Source organism: Rhyacophila brunnea, unplaced genomic scaffold, assembly GCF_057557595.1.
Source record: "Rhyacophila brunnea isolate RB1 unplaced genomic scaffold, BYU_Rbru_1.0 scaffold_13, whole genome shotgun sequence".
Taxonomy (NCBI): domain Eukaryota; kingdom Metazoa; phylum Arthropoda; class Insecta; order Trichoptera; family Rhyacophilidae; genus Rhyacophila; species Rhyacophila brunnea.
The window spans coordinates 13,887,860-13,909,284 of record NW_028232785.1 but is presented as its reverse complement, the minus strand read 5'-3'; the positions used below and the strand labels follow the sequence as shown (position 1 = coordinate 13,909,284).

At 33.2% G+C, this 21,425-nt stretch overlaps 2 long non-coding RNA genes across 2 annotated transcripts; both read left to right on the top strand.

The window, feature by feature from the left end:
* Nucleotides 1-998: 998 nt before the first annotated feature.
* LOC147076569 (uncharacterized) lies at nucleotides 999-7,124 on the top strand. Its single transcript, XR_015069651.1, has 3 exons — nucleotides 999-1,219; nucleotides 1,639-1,762; nucleotides 4,853-7,124. It is a non-coding gene; the product is annotated as an uncharacterized LOC147076569 (long non-coding RNA).
* Nucleotides 7,125-10,851: 3,727 nt separating this feature from the next.
* Nucleotides 10,852-20,473, top strand: LOC147076568 (uncharacterized). The gene is made up of 3 exons (XR_015069320.1): nucleotides 10,852-11,103; nucleotides 16,061-16,216; nucleotides 18,488-20,473. It is a non-coding gene; the product is annotated as an uncharacterized LOC147076568 (long non-coding RNA).
* Nucleotides 20,474-21,425: the final 952 nt, after the last annotated feature.

Below are 21,425 nucleotides of genomic sequence, written 5' to 3'. Positions count from 1 at the left end.
AAAAATAAACTGCAGTCATATAAAGACGAAATGACCGTATCGATCTGTCTTATTAATACTTACAGACATGTTTAGGTAATCTTATTATGGGAGTTTAAAGTTGAGGTGTCCCATAAATAAACCTGGCCAAATACTGTAGCAGTCACCCTACGTTGTATGTAAGTAGGTACTATAAATAATATGAAGACCTGAGAATGCAAACTGAACAAAGACCAAATAGTGATTTTTACAGGAGAGCCTATAAGTTGATTTAAAAAATATGTCTGATCCTATCGTTCAAAAAGTAAGTGGTTTTGAACATCTTATAATAAAAATAATTAAATATTTGCAGAAAAATATATTTTTATCAATTAAAATTGTGTTTGGTCTTTATCCTGTTTTCAATATCATTTTTTTTTAATTTTATTTTTACTGGAGAGCCTATAAACTGATTTAAAAAATATTTGTGATCATATCTTTCAAAAAGTTAATGTAACGTGAAATTTAAAATAGTTTTGAATATTATAATAATAAAAATAATTAAAGATTTGCAGATACATATTTTTTTATCAATTAAATTGTGTTTGGTCTTTATCCTGCTTAAAATGATTTTGACACGCGTTTAAGTTTATCCTATATTCTTCCACACTCGAGATCGTTTGCTTGTGACTCTACACCCGTTAGGTAGGTACCTATTTCAGTTCCAATTATTAATTCTGTCTTACATTATATTACTAGGTACATACCTACAATATTTTTGTAATAACTAAATTTCGTAGGTAGGTAGGCACCTTCATTTATTTTTAGGCGTACCTATGGCTTATTTATTTGTTGTGAAACAATAAATTCGTAATTATCAATCTTTGTTCTCGTAAAATAATATGTCTTAATATTTTGAAATGCCAGAATATATACATTTTTTTTAACGTTGGGAAAAAGTGCCATTTAGCTTGTGCCTACAAACATAACTGCCGTATTTTTGTGAATGCCAGTGGGCAACACTGCCCCTAACCATAGATACTACACGTTAAATATCGACACGCTTTTGTTCTGTTACGATAATATTTCTTAGTATAAGTAATTTTACGCTTTCAATTAGAAAAATATGGACGTGAAAACCGAACCGGATAAATTCGAATCTGATACAGAAAGGCAGATGCCCGTATACCATCGATATAATCTAAAAACAAATACGTATATAGAGCAAAAGAATTCCGACGGTCCCAGTTGCTCTTTTGAGGTTAGTTTGTTTTTTTAACTATAGTCTTAATTGTTGTTGGCATTTTTTTGCATAGGTATTGTCAAACCAAATTCTTGTAATTTACCTAGTGCCATGATATATAATAATGCATGTAGGACGAATCCACAGATACAAGTGTAGGTAAGTAACTACGGAACTGTTTTTAGTCATCTGAGTGCAGCGAGGCGAACCGATATTTGACAGGTTCCAACCATTTTGTCAGTAATTGCAGCTGGGAAGGAATGCTTTCGCGATGAAAAGTCTACATGTGAGGCAATAAATGGCCCACGCGAAATTATGTTTAACGTCAAAAAAGTTCGACTTTCTCTCACATAATATCTCTCTATCTAAAACTGGTCAAAATGAATATGTATATATTTTTTTATAAATACGATCTGTCTTATGTTTGTTTTCTTTAGGGTAACGCCGCTAGCACCGTTTCGGCTAAATTGAACTTATGTACGTCAGGAGCAGAGGCAATTTACTCCGCCATACACATCGATGAAATTGACATTAAAAAGGAACTCGAAGAATACAACGAAGGTTTACAAATAAATATTTTTATTGAACAATTTTAGTATTGTAAGTAGATACTGATATGATAATATGCATCTTCCTATAATCTATAGCAGCGATGGCGAACCTCTTTATGCATACCTACGCTCTAAGATATTTGTAATAACACACTAGTCAAAATCTATTTAAACACGATTGTCATGCATATACAATTAAAACCTATGACGACCCAAACACATTGTCTGGTGACAGACCATTTAAATCAAATGTTTGTTTATTTCCTTACAATGACGACCGTCCGGCAGACTCAAGTTTATTATTGCAAGTCTGATGAAGAGTAGGTAGCCAATGTCCTCTAGTAGTAAATGATAAATTAATATTTAAATTGATTTCATCTTAAATTCTTTGCGTACCAGATAATTAGTACTCCTCACCACCTGCCATTTGATGGATATCGTTTCTTTGAATCAGCTCTTTTGTTAATGGGGGTTTAAAAAAGTGTGATGCGGAAGGTAAGATAAAATTTTTGAAAGTTACTCTTATTGAGTAACAATGTTTCGTTTGAAATTTGATGGAGAGGTGTGATATTTTTGGAACGCCCCTTAGCAAAAGCGTTCGCGTTGTGTTTCTTTAACTATGTAGGTAAATATATTACTTTTCTGGTGTACGTATGTGTCACATCCCTAGCTTGTTCCTGAACTATATATTATGTATTAGATCAGAGTACTACTGCATTACTGCATTACTGCTCTACTATACCTGAGTTGGTAAAGTATTTTCACGTGTACATGCATTTAGTCAAGTTAACTTATCAACTGTCAATTTTCTGTTTCCCGCTTATTGTTTCGTCCACCTCATCCAATTCTTTTAAACGCGTGACAATAAATAAAACAGAAAATAGCTGTACACGTGGCGTCAACATAAACACAGTAGGTACGACGGTGTCTTCGAAATCAATAGAAGGGGAATGCCGGTACGGTGTCTTCGAAATCAATAGAAGGGGAATGCCGGTAGCAAATGTACCTACTCTTCCATTGTGCAATTTTTCTCTACTGTACCAAAATCTACTCCCCCAGGGAATGGGATGTTGGCTGAGTTAAAACAATAGTTAATTCACGCTAAAGTAAACTACGGCCAACTCAAATTGATATTCTGAAGGATGCCAAAAACACTTAAGCATATACGGAGTGAAATTAAAGAGCTACTCTCCAGTGTCCTTAAAATTCACTTTGAACATCCGGATCAGATTTTTTTATGAAAAGTCAACCATTGGTACAGTGCCAATCGAGATCAAATTGAAATCTGGATTCGAGCGAACAACTAACAGGATAACGACACTCACGTTCTCTATTATGAAAACGACATGTATCTTAAAACAAAGTTTTTATAATTGAAGATCTTGGCATAAAAACAGCAAATGTCACAAAACACTTTTTTTTCAGGAGATGGTAAAAACATAATATCTTGGTTGTCAAAAAAAAAATATTAATTTGACAATGAGAAATTATAGAGAAACCGTATATATGCACTATATGAATGTAAAAAAAATATTAAATTTATTTCGGTTAAATAGATATTTAAAAAAGAATGAGTGTGACATTTGCTGTTTTTACACAATTTTTGGACATTTGTAGTTTTTATTGCAAAATTGAAAAGATCGAAATGTAAATAGTATGACTAAAACTATAATTTTATTAAATAAAATAAAGAATATATATTTCTGTTATTTTTTAATCATAATACAACTTTTAATAAGGTTTGGACATATTATTTACCTATTAACAAACGACTTCAATGTTTCTAAAAAATCAAGAATTAAATATTTGAAGAAATGTTTTAATCAAGTGCGGGCTAATACTGATTAGCTTCATATTATTATTATTGATTTTATTTAATAAAACACATTTTTTAGTATCTACTTATTCCACTTTTAATAAATAAATCTGGACCGGTTTCGTCCGCCTATGTTTTTTTGCCAACTGTTTTCAACACTCAACAGTTGAAAATGTCCCTCTAAGGAGGACGAAACCTATCCAGATTTATTTATTAAAAGTGGAATAAGTACAAAAAAGTGTGTTTTATTAAATTAAATCATTAACACAATGGATTTCCACCATGAAATGATAGTTAACACGAAAAAAGAAAACCGATTAGCCTCATCTGACACCTTCACTATCAGCAAAATAAACGATACATTTATTGGGTTTTGTAAATATTTAGCTAATTTTAAAATATTTTTTTATTTAGCTCCTTTCAATGGAACTAATCCACCATATTATGTTGTTTTAAATGCAATCGTGACTTGCATTTGATTTTTATTCACTACATTGAATCTATCCCACAGCCTAGAGAGAAACTGAAATGTTCGCAAAGCACTTCTCCCGTTTTCGCAAAGCACTTCTTCTTTTTACCGAAAAATGCCAAAGTTTTAACCTATATTTCGTATTAAAAAAATTTTTTCTCCGGTCTCTTTAGATTTTATAATGAAGGGCCCAGAATTTTCCTTATTGGATCCAACTGAACAATAATGAAAGTCACCGTTATTTGGTAAAAACGTTGCATGGTTTTGTTATTTCTTCTCTTTCGAGACGTTTCAGATGTCTATGCTAGTAATATTCATGATAAAATATAAAAACAATCATAATAAAACGTTATAAAAAGCAATAATTAAACGAATTAAGGATAATTTGACAGCTCAGACACTAAATTGTATGGAATGTATACTAACATTACTAACGCCGCCTGGTGATAAAAGTGTAGAACTACTGGACCTTTGCTGTTTTTACACAAAAATGCCTGGACTATTGCGGTTTTTAGAAAAGTGGCATATTTTTGAGAGCAGATTTGAGGAACTTATGATTTTTTTTTAAAAATACATCTTTGCACAGTTGTATGTAATCATACACAGGGAATATAGAAATGCAATAAAGTGAAAATGGAAAAAAGTGGACATTTGATGTTTTTATGCCAAGATCTTCAATTATTTTCGCATCGTTTAGCTCAATTAAGGAATCTGCGAAACTTCTGGCATACATGTAATGCGGATGAAAGTTTAAAAGATGGTTACGCTGTCAAGATCGTGTGGTGCTAATAATTATATTATAAATGCTTTTTTAGGATAACGCAGCAAATCTCAAATCGTCGGAAGAAGAGAAAATTGATCACATCATACAAATTGACGAACAAGATGTTAAAAAAGAACTCGAGGATTACAACAAAAAAACACGTGGCACTATTGAACGAAATGTATCTAAATCATTCCCTGAATTAGTGGCTGTTATAGAGTTGGAAAAAAAATATTTTCATGTTAATAATTTTGTGTGCGGTATATGTAATAATTTTTTTGCATCATTAGACTTGCTCGAGTTTCACAAAGTGTTGTATAGAAATATAATCCATAAAATCATTAATAAGGATGTTAAACAATGTAAACGTAGTAAATGTAAAGTCTCTTGTCACACTCCATTTAAAAGCGATGAATCTAATAATTCTATTGACACGAAAAAAATTAAATTGCTGCATATCGAAGAAAAGCCATTTCAATGTGATCATTGTGATTACTCGTCTATTACATCTAGTCACATGAAACGACACAAAATGACACATTCTGGTATAAAGCCATTTAAATGTGATGAATGTGATTACTTTTGTACAACATCTAGTAACATGAAATCACACAAAAACAAACATTCTGATGTAAAGCCAATTAAATGTGCCCATTGTGATTATTTTTGTAAAACGTCGGCCCACATGAAATCACATATGATGACTCATTCTAAAGTAAAACCATTTATATGTGATCAGTGTAATTACTCTTGTAAAACATCTGGTTACATGAAAGAACACAAAATGACACATTCTGGTATAAAGCCATTTAAATGTGATCAATGTGAATACGCATGTTATTCATCTAGTAACATCAAATTACATAAAATGACACATTCTAGTAAAAAGCCATTTAAATGTGATCAATGTGATTACTCATGTATTACATATAGTAACATGAAGCGACACAAAATGATACATACTGGGATAAAGCCATTAAAATGTGATCAATGTGATTTCTCATGTATAACATCTGGTAACATGAAACGACACAAAATGACTCATTCTGGTATAAAGCCATTTAAATGTGATCAATATGATTTCTCATGTATAAAATCTAGTCACATGAAATTACACAAAATGACACATTCTGGTGAAAAGCCATTTAAATGTGAACAATGTGATTACTCATGTAAAAAATATGGTAACTTGAATATACACAAAATGTAACATTCTGATGAAAAGCCATTTAAATGTGATCAATGTTCCTACTCGTATAAAACAACTGCTCAGAGGAAAATACATATAATGACACATACTGGTATAAAGACATTAAAATGTGATCAATGTGATTTCTAATGTATAACATCTGGTAACATGAAACGATATAAAATTACTCATTATGGTATAAAGCAATTTAAATGTGATCAATGTGATTTCTCATGTATAACATCTGGTCACATAAAATTACACAATATGACACATTCTGGTGAAAAACCATTTAAATGTGAACAATGTAATTACTTATGTATAATATCTGGTAATTTGAATGTACACAATATGACACATTCTGATTAAAAGCCATTTAAATGTGATATTTTAGTGCTTATTCTTGTAGAAAATTATTTAGTATGAAATCACACGAAATGACTACCGTTGATGAAATTCTCATGAAAAATAACTAAACATTATAATTTTAATGAAATCCTTTTGTATAACGTCCCATCACTAAATTTACTAAAAATGAGTCCCATGAAATCTCACTAAATAATTTACTGTTGTGAACAACCATTTAGCGACGGCGCATGCCATTACTCATGTATAAAATCTAGTTACACAAACTTATATAACATGACATACTAGCGAAAACCCATTTAAATGTGACAATTTAATTTGTTTAACTATTTTTTATTCAACGAATAAGACGTAATAATATTTAAGAATGTCACATTCTATATACTGAATATTGATCATTTATTTTGATAACATTTCATGCATACACATACTATAAAAAATCATTTTGTACTAAAACCTAAAAACTAAACATAACGCAATTGGATAGGTAATCATTTGATGTCACAACTACTAGTTAAAATCAGCGTAAACAACTAAGATAACCGTCTCTGAACTGCAAAAACATACTGGCAGAATACTGGAATCCAGGATCAAGACCAACATAACGCAATTGGATAATATTTTGATGTCACAACTACTAGTTAAACTAAAAGAACTGCAAAAATATATAGGCGGAATACTGGAATACAGCAGATAGAGGAGCACGTCCTGTAGGTTATAGTATTTTTTCCACTAAATGATTTTTACTAGTAAGTGTGTATAATATGCATGCGATCTTATCAAAATATGTATATTCAATTTATTTTATCTTGTTTGACATCCTCTGACTTTAAAATGCACAAAGTGACTCATTCTGGTCAGAAACCATTAAAATGAATGCAATGTCTTGCATTTATGTTTTTAGATAAGTTCTGTGTTTTGATATTTTTGTTATATACTTATTTGGAATGTATGCTTTTAAAATTCAATCATCCGTTCACTAAAATATGACTTGATCTTTGATATAATAAATAAAAGCTATTTCTTCAAACCCATTGTGTTATTATTTTTCTGTTACACATTTTCCCATACTATTTTTTATTAGTAATATAGTAAAATTATAGGTGCAGTTATAAAGGGCGAATAAATAAGAATTAATAAATTTGTGTATGGGTCAGAATATGGACCTATTAGGTTGAGCAAGTGGCTGACATCCATTTCTCGTAAAAAACAAAATCTGTAAATACAAACCTCTAGTCTGTGGAGGCCCATATTATGATCCTTTTAGGATCGGACATGGTCGGAAAAAAATGATATTTAAACATTTTGATTAATGAATACTAATGCTCTGGTTGCCACAAAGATGAATTTTATATCGTTTAGAAAATTTGTGGCGTCATACTGCCAAAGTGAAGAGATATTTACTTAGAATGATTGGAAGTTTTGTATTAGCTTGAGTTACTACAATATTTTTAATATTGCCTCATCGTAAATGCTCATCTCTCCCATGGAAATAATTTTGAAAATACTTACTTCTTTCTAACCAAATAGAAAAAATCTTTTTGAAAAAAGTGAAACACCTCGCTGGAATCGAACCTGTATCTCTCGGGTATTGCGCCCAAGCAAATTGACTACAATGCTAAAGGAGTCTAATTACGACAAACTTTAACTAATGGTTTTTAATACTAACTGAAGCGCTTTCTAAATAATAGAGCTATGTACTTACTTTTTTTCTCATAAGTGTTTTCAATATTATGTATGTTCAATAATTAGAATGCTAGGTACCTACATTCTTAAATCTTGTGAATTAATCGTTCCATAAAAAAATAGTTAATTAGGTAATATTTATTCATTATTAATAATAAACAAAACGTACCTAATTGGTTCACACAGTGAAGGTTTTACGTACGTGGCAGGGTTACTATATTTTGACGATGATAAAAAGAGAACATATTTATTTCAAAATTAACAGTTGCCCCATAATCCAGTGCCTTACCTCTAGGTTTGAACTCGGTGATCCATATAGTAGACTCCTCCATTTCCAAAGGCCAAATTGTCTATTTTGTTTGGCTTGAAGATATTCACGAAAAATGTGTATGGAACCTCTAATGAAAAAAATCTAGTTTTTTTTATCAAATTGGATTAAATCTACTATTATGATTGTGGAATAAAAAAACCATATCAATATCATATACCACAGTTTTTAAAATATTTAAACATTTGTCATGGACAAGATAACTTTATTTTGACACAGTTTTTTGGACTTGATGCATTTTGGAAATGTTTTTATGGACAAGGTGCGTTATGGTAAAACGTGTATGGATCATCTACAAGAAAAGAAACATTTATGTTTTGTTAATTAATTAAAAAAATAATATATTATTATGCTTGCGATAAACACATCGTTTTCTAAAATATCATACACAGTTTTTGAAATATTAAAAGATTTGTCATGGACAAGATGACTTTTGACACAGTTTAATGGACAAAACGCATTTTGAAATTGGATGCTGTTTTTCATCCGTTATAGGTGCTGCAAAAGACTACTATAGGAATAATTTTTATAGAATTTGTATGTGCTCATTTGAATAAGCAATATAATAGCATATTAGGTTAATTTTTGGTCAAAACTGGACACGATGAATTTTGGAAATGGGCGACTTACTATGTACATAAATGGGATTTTCTTTATTATTCTGAGTCACACTACTTTCAGACATTCTGCTGTTTCATCACATTACCATAAACGGGCGTGAGACGTTGATGGATTTCGAAAGGGTGGGCTCCCTTCTGGTTGAGAAAGCGAATGGTTGAACGCACCTCGCAGGCGGCGGGATTCAATAGTAAAGCGTCCATCTAAAAGAGTAGGTACCTACCTTTCAAAACTACAAACAGGTGCATTCGATACCTGCACAAAGATAATAATATTTTCAAAATACATGAAGAATGTATAGTCTATTCTGCTCTGTCGGATTTAGCTGTGCAACCTTTATCCAAGATCATATTATAGACGGAACAGGATAGAGGATTGGATCAGCATATTATTTACTTAGACAAGGATACGATGGCTGTGCCAACATGTCTGATTACCTATATTATTATAAGTTGGGTTCAAATAATAGTATGGGATTTATATTCAAAACCTAAATTCTTTCATTGCGCAGGTCACCGTTAGCAAAATGTTTTAATTAAATTGATTTATTATACTCTTATTTCCTATATTATATAATAGGTATTATTATCAAAAAAAGTTTTTGAGCCGAAGGATGTGCACTTGCACCACCTTGCAGCACGCTGCCGGTGCCCATGTAGCCGATACTAGGTATGTACTGGTTTATATTGTTAGTTCAGGTTAGGTTTTCATCCTTGAATTCACGATTTTTTTCAAAATAGGTTACATAAATTGAATTAATGTTCATATTGTACAATAAACGGTCATTTCCGATAAAAAAATTACAGCGAACTGTGCTATGGTGAATTAATGTTTTACGTACAATCTACAAGTGAGTACCTTGGTATCAAAGTGGGACATACGCCACCTCCCACTAAATTCATGTTTTAATTGATTATGGTAGTGCAAGTCATGCTCTTTTCAAAAAATCCACCAAAAGTATCAAAAACGGTTGTTTTTATAGAGATTTTTGAGTTTAAAGTTGGTAAGTTATATGAAAAACGGTCACTTTTCACACATGTTTGTGAGTCTCCTGTAAAATTTTGTAAATGGCTTATGTCCCACTTTGATACCAAGGTACTCAAGTAACCGGATTCATGAACATATGATTCAGCGCTCGAAATGGAAAAGTTGGTTTACGAAACGGAGCGCTCGACAAATTTTCTGAAGATATTTACATAGTCATCAAATCGCATGTGTATTTATAAAAATAAGTGTGTCAGATTTTATATTCTATGGCCTATCAGACGGTCAACATATTTTTTCCACGAGACCGAGCGATAATTTTACAGATTTTACGAGCCGGAACGGCGCTCCGGTGCGTTCCGTTCCATTTCGAGCCCTGATATTATTACGTATTTTTCGATAAAAATAAAAAAAAATGATACCGGACACGGACATTGACCTAATGAAAGACGACTTGTCCGGGTAACAGGACCCTGGGAATCCTAGCCTATGTTGATCTGATAAACCGTCATTACAATATGGATTACAATGGGAATATTAAGTATTACAATACCTACAATAGTTACGATGTCAGGATGTTCAAGCTTTGATTATTTAAAAAGAAATAAAATCTAAAATGTCAATTCTTCCTAATGTAACGACTGCTGCAACGCCTGAAAACGGTGAATGCTGCCAAAAGTTGTAATGTTAATTATATTCACTCCTTTATTCTACACAATTTACTATTATATGCCGACCCTATGCAAGTCATGGTTTACCTAGCCCCACGTGGTGTCACCGGCACAGTTGCCTGATATATTATTATAATAATTTTATACAAATTGAATTTCTCTATTGCGTAATGATTATAATATATATGGCAATACTATCGGCATATTTTGTCTATGGTAAAGCCCGTCAAAATGTTCCATTGTCGGATCTGTCAAAAGTATATCATCTGATACCTGCACGTTTTTAGTCTGCTGCGATAATCAAACGCACCCTTTTGATTAAAAAGATGGACGTGAAACGCGAGCCGGATGAATTCGAACTTGATGCAGAATGGCAGGTGCCCTTAAACCATCAAATTAACCCTGTGACCAATAATTATATAAAGCAAGAGATTGCCGACGGTTCCAGCATTGCTTTTGAGGTTAGTTTTATGAAGCTTTATAGCGCCTGAACACGTCCATGGATTTACTTGAAGCAATAGTGGGTATTTTAAGTGCTGACTGTCTCTCCAATCTCATTCTTAAAGAATAAGCGAGACGCGATGTTGTCATTTTATGGTACTATTTGACAGTCATGAAAATCGATTGTCCTTAAAATGAGTCGCCGCTCGTTTGTTTTTTGCCGGCTGGTTCGCTACTATCGTTCAGGCCATATTCCATTGGCAGACGCACAGACCCAACCCGATCCAACGATCGACGCCAACCGTCGTCGCTAGCTATTTGCAATTACACGCAACGATTCAATCTCGTTGGTCCTTGTTTTGATTGGTTAAAATAATAGTAGTGTTGCTATTATTAAAAATATAGGTTGAGTGAAAACTAGATATTTCTTAGATTGGTGGCTACACTGAGCGCATTCCCGCGCAATTTTACGTCAACAAAACTGAGCTGTCAGCTGTCAAACATAGCGAGCATCAGATCTGTTAAAATTTATGCGGCCGTTTGACATTTATAGAAAGTTTGTATACTTATTGTTAATTTACATCATGAATAACTGGGCGAGCTTGAATCTCCAAACCAATTGAGTAATTCGAATATCGAAATCGAATAATCCAAAGACTAATTTATTGTAGCAAGTATGGCTATATTTTAACTGGCTCAGGCGGTCAGGACTCGCCGTAAACGAAAACACTGGGTCAAAAGTTGGCTAACTGAAGAACAGCGTGATCGCCATTGAATATGGCGGGTTTTTTACGTTCCACACTATATCTTTGGCGTGTATTTATTCGACGAGGACTGTGTCCTCGGTGATACTCCATATATATTTTTTAAGTTTTCGCCATCTTGTAGTTGTACAGTTGAAATCGACCAGTAGAATGAAATGAACGACCGTTTGCATGACTCAGGCGCATATTCGGCTATTTTCGTACGCTTTCGGCAATCTTCGCTTGATAATGAAAGGATCGCACGACGGATAATAGAAAATTTTCCACTTTCGACCCGATCGCTCACGATCCTTGAAAACCATAGAGAATAGAGTTTGACAGTCGTGGCAGACGATCGGGCCAGACGCAATCTGCCAATGGAATATGGGCTTTCTACTGCGCAGACGCAGATATCGAACAAATCCAACTGTCGCGTGAACATTCAGAAGCTTCCGAACTTTTTGATTCATGCATGCAATCTTGCAACTGCAGGATAGTAAAACATGTTTACACGTACATTTTCTTGTTATGGCCGTGATAATACGTACTGTCAGCAGTAAATCCATACACGTGTAAACGGGGTAGGTAGGTATTCATTGGTTTTTGATTATGTTTCGTTGCAAAATTACTCGTACCTAGGTTAACTACATTAAACGTATCCAAATACATAATAAATCCACCATGTACCTCATGGAATTACAAATAATTGGCCTGTGAATCCTTTTTTTTCTATACGAAAAGCTGAAAAAGTTAATAATATTATTTTGACATTAATTGAAATATTTTATATGCTTATATTTCAGTTATTATTATTGGAATTTTGATAATAGCCGATATGGGTACTGGATTATTTACTAATTACTGGTTTACTGGTCAGGTATATGCAGGGCTTTTTTTTAAAAAAAAAAGGTGCCGGAACTCACTTCATGTCAAGCTTTTTACTAAATAAAATTATATTCAAATGTCACTTAAATGAAATTTAAAAGAGCTATGCCACGAAGCGAACAAAAAAAGGTTGATTTTTACGATAATTTTTTATTTTAGTCAAAACAAAGCTACAGAAACAATAAAATACATATATTATATTTGAAATATATTGTACAAATACGGCGACGCGTGGTATAAAACATAAAGTTTACCAATAAATGATTTGAATCTATTGATCCCTGAAATTTTTTTTACAACATCACTTACTGATAATTCTAATCTGTGATTAGTACAATGCCAAACTATAATTGAAGGAAATTTTTCTGTCAGCAATTTTTTCACTCCATTTTTAGAACCTAACATCACAGCAGCGCCGTCGCATGCAACCGAAACTAAATATTTTTTTAAATATTCTTCTGTCATCCCATATAAATCAAGAGATTGGAGTAATGATTCAAATATTCCTTTTGCCGTTACGTCTTTAAGTTCAATCAAATCCAAAAACAAATTAATTGGTGAATTCATTCCAACACTTTCGACACAGCATCGAACATACACAATGAGGGTGGTTTTTTGGCTTATGGTGGTAGACTCATCAATTATCAAAGAAATTATATTTTTCGATTGAACAATTTCTTTGAAAACATTTTTTCTCATTTCATCACATATATGATTTACAATGTTAACACATGCGTTAGTGGAATGGAGAATATGACCCATTTCGATCCCATTTAGTTCTTGGAGATTAATTTCACTTTCAAACATATTGAATGATTGATTTTCCTTAGCTACTTTATATGCAGTTCGAAAAATGTTTGCTGTTATTACTTTTTCGCGAGATAACGATTTTAAAAAAGTATTTTCAATCTGCTTTTTTTTGGCTTCAGAAATGATTTTTAACGCTGCTTTGTGTGCAATAGATCCTCTGTGATCGAAAATTCGAATCCCAGAATACGTGATTTCATTATTGGCCCATTCTTTGGATATTTTCATTCCCATTGTCGTTTCAGTTCCAAGAGTTCCAACGTTTCTGCAAATTGTGCAGCCAAGTTTCATTTTGTGTACGTTCAACCATTCGTTTTTTGAGCAAAAATCGTTTTTTTGATCTAATGACCAGCAGTCTGGCCAATCGTTTTGAGTTCGACCTTGATCCCCGAGATCAGCTAGAGATGATTCAGGAACATCTACATGTACCGATATTTCCATATCTTCTGTCATCGTTTCTGTTTTGAGCTTTTTATTTGCGGAATCGGCGCCGCTGCCGGTGGTTGAGAAGTAACAGGAAATTTTTTTCATATTAAAACTTGGGGTTGCACTAAATAATATATAAAATAGTTGCACAACACGTAATCGTAACACAAACTGACTAAACAAACGTAAATAACAATATACGCAGATGCTGCCATGCGATAAACGTCAAACTGTCAAAATCATAATACGCAGCATACGTATGAAGCTAGTTACATACGCATGTTTGCTATTTAAACTATACGGTTACTTCACTAACACTAACACGCCAACATTCAAAATGGCTTCCACCTGTACCTTATTTTATCATTTTAACGAATTATTATTGTAATTACTTAAGCGCAAATATTTTTTCGTTTAATTGATTTTGAAATAAAACCGTGAAAAAAGGTGCCGGAACGCCGTTCCACCGCGTTAAATGGAAAAAAAGCCCTGGGTATATGTAAATGATAATAATATGTATCTATCGATTGCGCGAAACAGTCATATTGCAGATCCAATTCATCTGAATTCAGTAACCGATATCATTTGACAGATTCCAACCATTTGGTCAAGGCGTGGTGCAATGTGTAAGGCACGGGTTTTCTATCCGGGAGCTCTGGGTTCGATACCTACCGGGTGAGGACACCATTTGTGTTGTTTGTGATTACTCAAAATTACTAACAACTACCTTGTACGAAAAAGCAAAGACATACCTACAGTTATTAATAATGATTACAGAAACATAATATATATATTTGGATAGCATTGTTTGGGGTTTTAAGATAACAGTGTCCTATCTACAATACCTACGTATGTACATAGGTGGTAATAATGTTATTAGCGAGAAGGATGCAATTGATTTTTAGAAATAATTCTGTCAAAACACGGCTCTAAGTTGATAAACAAACACTTAACTCCTAATCTACCATTTGCAACCGCTCTCGTTTTCTTGATTTCATTTCCACGAGCGCTGAAAAAGAAAGTCCCCAAAGATACGACGATCCAAACGGCAACAGAGATTTAATTATTGGTGTCGTAGCTAATCGAGAATATTGACTCCAAAGCGATATCCAAAATGCTGACAACTCTATCTCAGAAAATGAGGCATTGTTGCATAGGGTTATTTTTTTAGATCTACCTACTTATTAAAATTTCCTCCTTTGTTAGTGTCTGGTGTGAACCGTCGAATCTTGCGAATGGATTGATGACCCACTGGTACATTATTTGATAATCAAGTGATGGTAAATGACGCGGAAAGGAGTAAGTTTTAATGTCCTCTGCACTTCTGGCAAAATTTTCGATTTGTTGTTGGGAAGCAATCAAGCTGTGAGTTTTTAACTTTTCTGGTCCACAGGTCTAACTTGTCTCAGTGAAAGATTTTAATTTTCCTGTAATTGTTGACATTTTCGTTCGCTCCTTGCAGGTTTCAATTTAAAATGTACAATTTCTCAAAAAGATCATTAAGAAATGTTACTTCCAGGCACTCATTGCCCTCGTGAAGAAAATCATAACCCATATTCTCTGCATCGAAGAAAGAAATTGTTTCTGCTCGCCTCTTTGCGATAGTACTTTAATCTTGATACCTAGACTTTTCCTTTTGAGACCCCAACGTAGGTACTTCAGTATGAAGCAGTATACACTTAAAATCAGAATCCACATTTTCACAGTGAAAGTGAAGTGACAAATAGTTATTACTTAATATTGTAGATGTTGAATTAATTTAAAATTGAAGAAAATTTATAGGCAAAATGAACAGTTAGGAGGCGTCTTCTTTCGCGGCACACCTGAGACGTCTTGCGGCGCACATTATAGAATTTGTACTATATTTTTAGTCCGCGTGCTATGTACGGTATTTAAAAGGTACCTAACATAGTTTTGAGATAAACTGCAAATAAAGATTTTACTACCATGTAATTCATTAAATAAAGAACACTTTTCTCAACTATAACTTGTAAACGGATAAATGTACAGCATCGAGCTTACGATACCGTGTTTCAGCTGGGAAATATTGAGTGAGTGATATTCCATAAAGTAAGCTAGATTTAATGAAATAATAATAAGTATTTTGTTTTTTCAGAACCTTCAAACAAGAGACATGGTAAATATAAAATCGGAACCCGAATTTCAGCAAGTGGACATCAAGAAAGAGTTTATTGAAGATACAATGCCCCCATTTAATTATAAAGGTCCTCAACCAAGTTGTTCCTATTCGGAATATAGCCCAGGAAAACAGGTAATACTAATATTTGAACTATATACCTATACATACAAGTTTAGGTACCTACCTACTTAACTGTTCCTATTCATCTTAGTGCAGTCGAGGTTAACCGATATTATTTGACAGTTTAAACCATTTTGTCAGTAACTGCAGCTGGGAAGGAATGCTTCCGCCGTGAAAAGCATATGTGTTTGGCAAGCAATGGCCCCTGCGCCCGTAATATGAGGCACCAAGGGCAAATGGCATTTTATCCTCGCCATCTGTAGTATTCGTGTATATATACATATTAAAGAAGAGCCTGCAGACTTTCGTCAAGGTTCTAAGAGAAGAAAGAAAGAAAAATAACTGAAAAGATTGGGATTTACAGTAATTTCTGTATTTCTGTCTTTGTATGAACATAACGTAGATTTTGTTTCGATAGCGTCTCGACGCTATCCGACGCTGACCATCTGGCAGAGATTATTTTTACATATCTTGTTAATGAAAAATTTGTCGGAACGATTTTGCGAAAATTTCATAATGTAACCGTTATGCAAATTTTAGGACCCTAAACGCCGGACAAAGTGATACAATCATCCCTAATCGAATAAAAGGGCCGCATTTTAAAATTCTATATGCAGTTTTCAAACGTTCTCAGAGATCGTCTCAGCAATACTCTGTGGCGTGACTTTTTCGCTATTCTCAATACAAAAATCTTCTCGATTTTCGTAATTTCGTAGTTTCGTAAGTCGTGAGCTGTAGATTCTGTCGGATAGAATCTCGCCACCATCTCGAGTCACCCGCCATGGCTCAGATACCTACTGCTTAAAACCTAGTGCAATACCTAACCGTCACCGTATACCTATCTGTCACTTTGACAGTTGGCGGCGCGCATAGTTGTTAACAGAGTTGTCTTCGACTTTGTAAATTTTTGGACCCGGCTCGCAACCTTTCACATCAGTGCCCCGGGACTCGTGCAATCTCGTCTATTTTTTTTATTAATCAATATGAGATTTATTTTAATTCTTTAATTAATTGTGAATACTGACTTCGGGATTAACTTATATCGCGAGTTTTGAAGTGTACATGGTGTTTTTTATTAATTTTTATATTATAACTTCTTGGTTACTCCACATCGATGAACCTCCACTTCCAACTCCAGAGCTAGCGCAGGAATTCGGAGGCCCCTCAGTACACTACGGCAAACCCAAATCGATATTCTGAAGGATGCCAAACACACTTAGGTACTTGCAGGGTAAAACAAAAGGCTACATCACTTTGACCATCCGGATCAGAATCTATTTTGTACAATGAAATGTGAACCATCGTAAATTGTTAGGGACGATCGAGATCGAATTTAAATCTGGATTAAAGCGAACAACTAACAGAAGGCCAATTCTTGAATGAAGCAGTATTACCGGTTGCACAACCTAAGCGCAAACCTACTACAACGAAGTATATTAAATGTCGACCGGTGGTGTCGAGTACAGTATGCAATTTAACTATACACGCTTTGCCGGTAGAGGCGCTAATAACTCTCCATTTGACTTTGACATATTATTAAACGTCAAAAATTTATACGTAGTGAGCAGGCTGTTATTTTATTTTTTCTATCTTTTACACAACCATTACCGCTGAAAGTATTAGTTTGTGTTTAAATTCTCACTTAAATATTTATTGTGATTTTGTAATACAGAAACACACATGCTTGTTTGCAAAATACAACGGAAATTCCGTGTTGTAATATTGTTAAATTGGAGACGTAACTAGCTTATTTAAAGATTAATTGGCTACGTACTTCAACAATGAATGATTTAATCATGCAACGTTAACGGTAAGTACTGATTAAATATGTAGTCATTACCAAAATGGATAAAAATGTTATTTATTTTCTTTGAAATTCACCAACGGTTCGTTTTGGCATGTTTACTTTCTATCTTACTCTAACGCATGGATATAAGGTATAAGCATGCTGAATGCTTTCTCACTCGCACGAATGCATTTCGTTCGAAGCTCTTAACACACAATATCTCCTGTAAAACTAAAAAATTTACGTGCTTCATTAAAGCAGTGTTTTTTACTGCTTCATTCAAGAATTGGCCTTTAGGATGACGACATCCACGTTCTCTATTATGAAAACGACATGTATCTTAAAACAAAGTTTCTATAATTATTTTCGCATCGTTTAGCTCAACTAGGAATCTGCGTAACTTCAGTAGATAATTAACATGCTGATGAAAGTTTAAACGATGGTTACGTTGTGTAGAAACTGTGGTGCTAATAATTATATTATATATATTTTTTTAGGATAACGCACCAAATCTCAAATCGACCTGGTTTATGTCGGAAGAAAAGAAAATTGATGACATCATACAAATCGACGAACAAGATATTAAAAAAGAAATTGAGGTAAACAAGAAAAGTTTTAAAAAAACACGTTGCACTTTTAAACGTAATGTTGATAAATCAATACCCGAAAAAAATAAATTCCACGAAATCACTAGTATGGATGTAAAACAACTTAAACGTAGTAAAAGCAATTTCTCTTGTCAAACGCCATTTAAAAGCGATGAATCTAATTTAAGTGACACGAAAAAACTTAAATTGATGCACACCAAAGAAAAGCCATTTCAATGTCATCAATGTGATTATTCTTGTAAAATATCTTTCCATATGAAATTACACATGATGACTCATTCTGGTATAAAGCCATTTAAATGTGATCAGTGTGATTACTCATGTATAACATCTGGTAACATGAAACGACACAAAATGACACATAGTGGTATAAAGCTATTTAAATGTGATCAATGTGATTACTCATGTATAACATTTAGTCAAATGAAACGACACAAACTGACACATTCTGGTGCAAAGCCATTTAAATGTGCCCATTGTGATTATTCTTGTAAAACATCGTTCTACATTAAATCACATATTATGATGACTCATTCTAATATAAAACCATTTAACTGTGATCAGTGTAATTACTCTTGTAAAACATCTGGTAACATGAAACAACACAAAATGACACATTCTGGTATAAAACCATTTAAATGTGATCAATGTCATTACTCTTGTATAACATCCCGTGATCTGAAATTACACAAAATGACACATTCCGGTGAAAAGCCATTTAAATGTGATCAATGTGATTTTACATGTGTAACATCTCTTAGGCTGAAATCACATATAATGATACATACCGTTATAAAGCCATTTACATGTGATCAATGTGATTACGCATGTAGAACATCTGCTAACATGAAATCACACAAAATGACTCATTCTCGAGATAAGCCGTTTAAATGTGAGCAATGTGATTATAATTGTAAAAGATCTAGTCAGATGAAATTACACAAAATGACGCACACTTGTATAAAGCCATTCCAATGTAATCAGTGTGTATATTCTTGTACATTTTCCCGTAATCTGAAAGTACACAAAATGACACATTCTGGTGAAAAGTAATTGAGATGTGTTCAATATGATCACTCGTGTACAAGATCTCCTCGGATGAAATGACATTTAATGATACATACCTGTATAAAGCTATTCTAATGTCATCAATTCGTGACGACATGTATAACATCTTTTAATATGAAATCACACAAAATGACTCACTATAATGAAAAAAAATTAAATGTGATCAATGTAATTACTCATGTATAACATCCTGTCACTAAATTTACCGAAAATGAAACTTGAAAATGAATTTTTCATTTAAATGACATCAAACTAAATGATTTATTCTTGTTGTTCTATTGTTTAACTATTATTTATTCAACGAATAAGACGTAATAATATATGAGAATGTCACATTCTATAAACTGAATATAGATAATTTGAAAAAATATTTTTGTACTAAAACCGATAGCCAACATAACGCAATTGGATAATCATTTGATGTCACAACTACTAGTTAAAATCAGCGTAAATAACTAAGATGCTCGTCTCTGAATTACTTGAATCCAGCAGGTAGAGGATCAAGTCCTGTCGGTTATTGTATTTTTTCCACTAATGATTTTTATTAGTGTGTATATGCATGCGTTCTTTTCAAATTATGTATATTTAATTTAATTTATCTTGTTTAACATCTTTTGACTTTAAAATACACAAAATGATCATTAAAATGAATGTAGATAATGTCTTGCATTCTTGTTGTTAGTTACTAGTTAGTACTGTGTTTGATATTTTTGTTATGTATTTGGAATATATGCTTGTAAAAATAACTCATCTGTTCACTGAACTATGACTTGATCTTTGATGTAATAAATAAAATCTATATCTTCAAACCAATTGTGTTATTATTTTTCTGTTGCACAATATTCTCCACCTATTATTTTTTATAAGTAACAGTTATTTCAACATTTTGTTAAACGATTACTAAAGCTACACATTGTCTAGGAAGAGACGGTTTGGTAATCTTATTGGCCAGCTCCTCGAGATCATTACACCAGTCAATTCTTGACTAGACATGGCGGCTTCGCTGGCAGGCTCTATGAGATTGGTCTTGTTAACCGTTCAACATGTCCTGTGGCGGAGTAATATAGGATTCAAACCGCATCCTCTGGGAGTGTTCTTAAATGTCTACGGAAAGAGAAGAGTTGCTCAAGTCAGTTCAACCAGCTGTGGACCTATCGGACCGTCTGAACTGGTTGCCACAAAGATCAATTTAATTTCGTTTAGAAAATTTGTGGCGTCATACTGCCAACGTGAAGAGATCTTCATTAAGAATGTCTGAAAGTTTTGAGCAACGATGGATTTCAAGAGGGTGGACTATCTCCCGGTTGAGAAAGCGAATAATTAAACGCACCTCGCAGGCGGCGGGATTCAATAGCAAAGCGTCCATCTAAAAGAATACCTTTCAAAACTGCAAACAGGTACAATAATTCGATACCTGCAGAAAGATAATAATAACAATTTCAAAATGCATAAAGAATGTAATTATAGTCTATTCTGCTCTGTCGTATTTAGCTGTGCAACAGGATATTGGATTGAATCAGCATTTTATTCTGGTTATTCAATACGATGGCTGTGCCAACATTTTTGATCATAATATTATTATAGGTGGGGTTCAAAAAATTAAATGGGATTTATACCCAAAAGCTATGTTCTTCCATTGCGCAGGCCATCGATTGCAAAATGTTTTATTTAATTTGTTTTTTCCACTCTTAAAATGATGTTTTATCTGTAGAACTTGCTTCAATATATAATGTTCCTATACCTATTATATAATTATTAT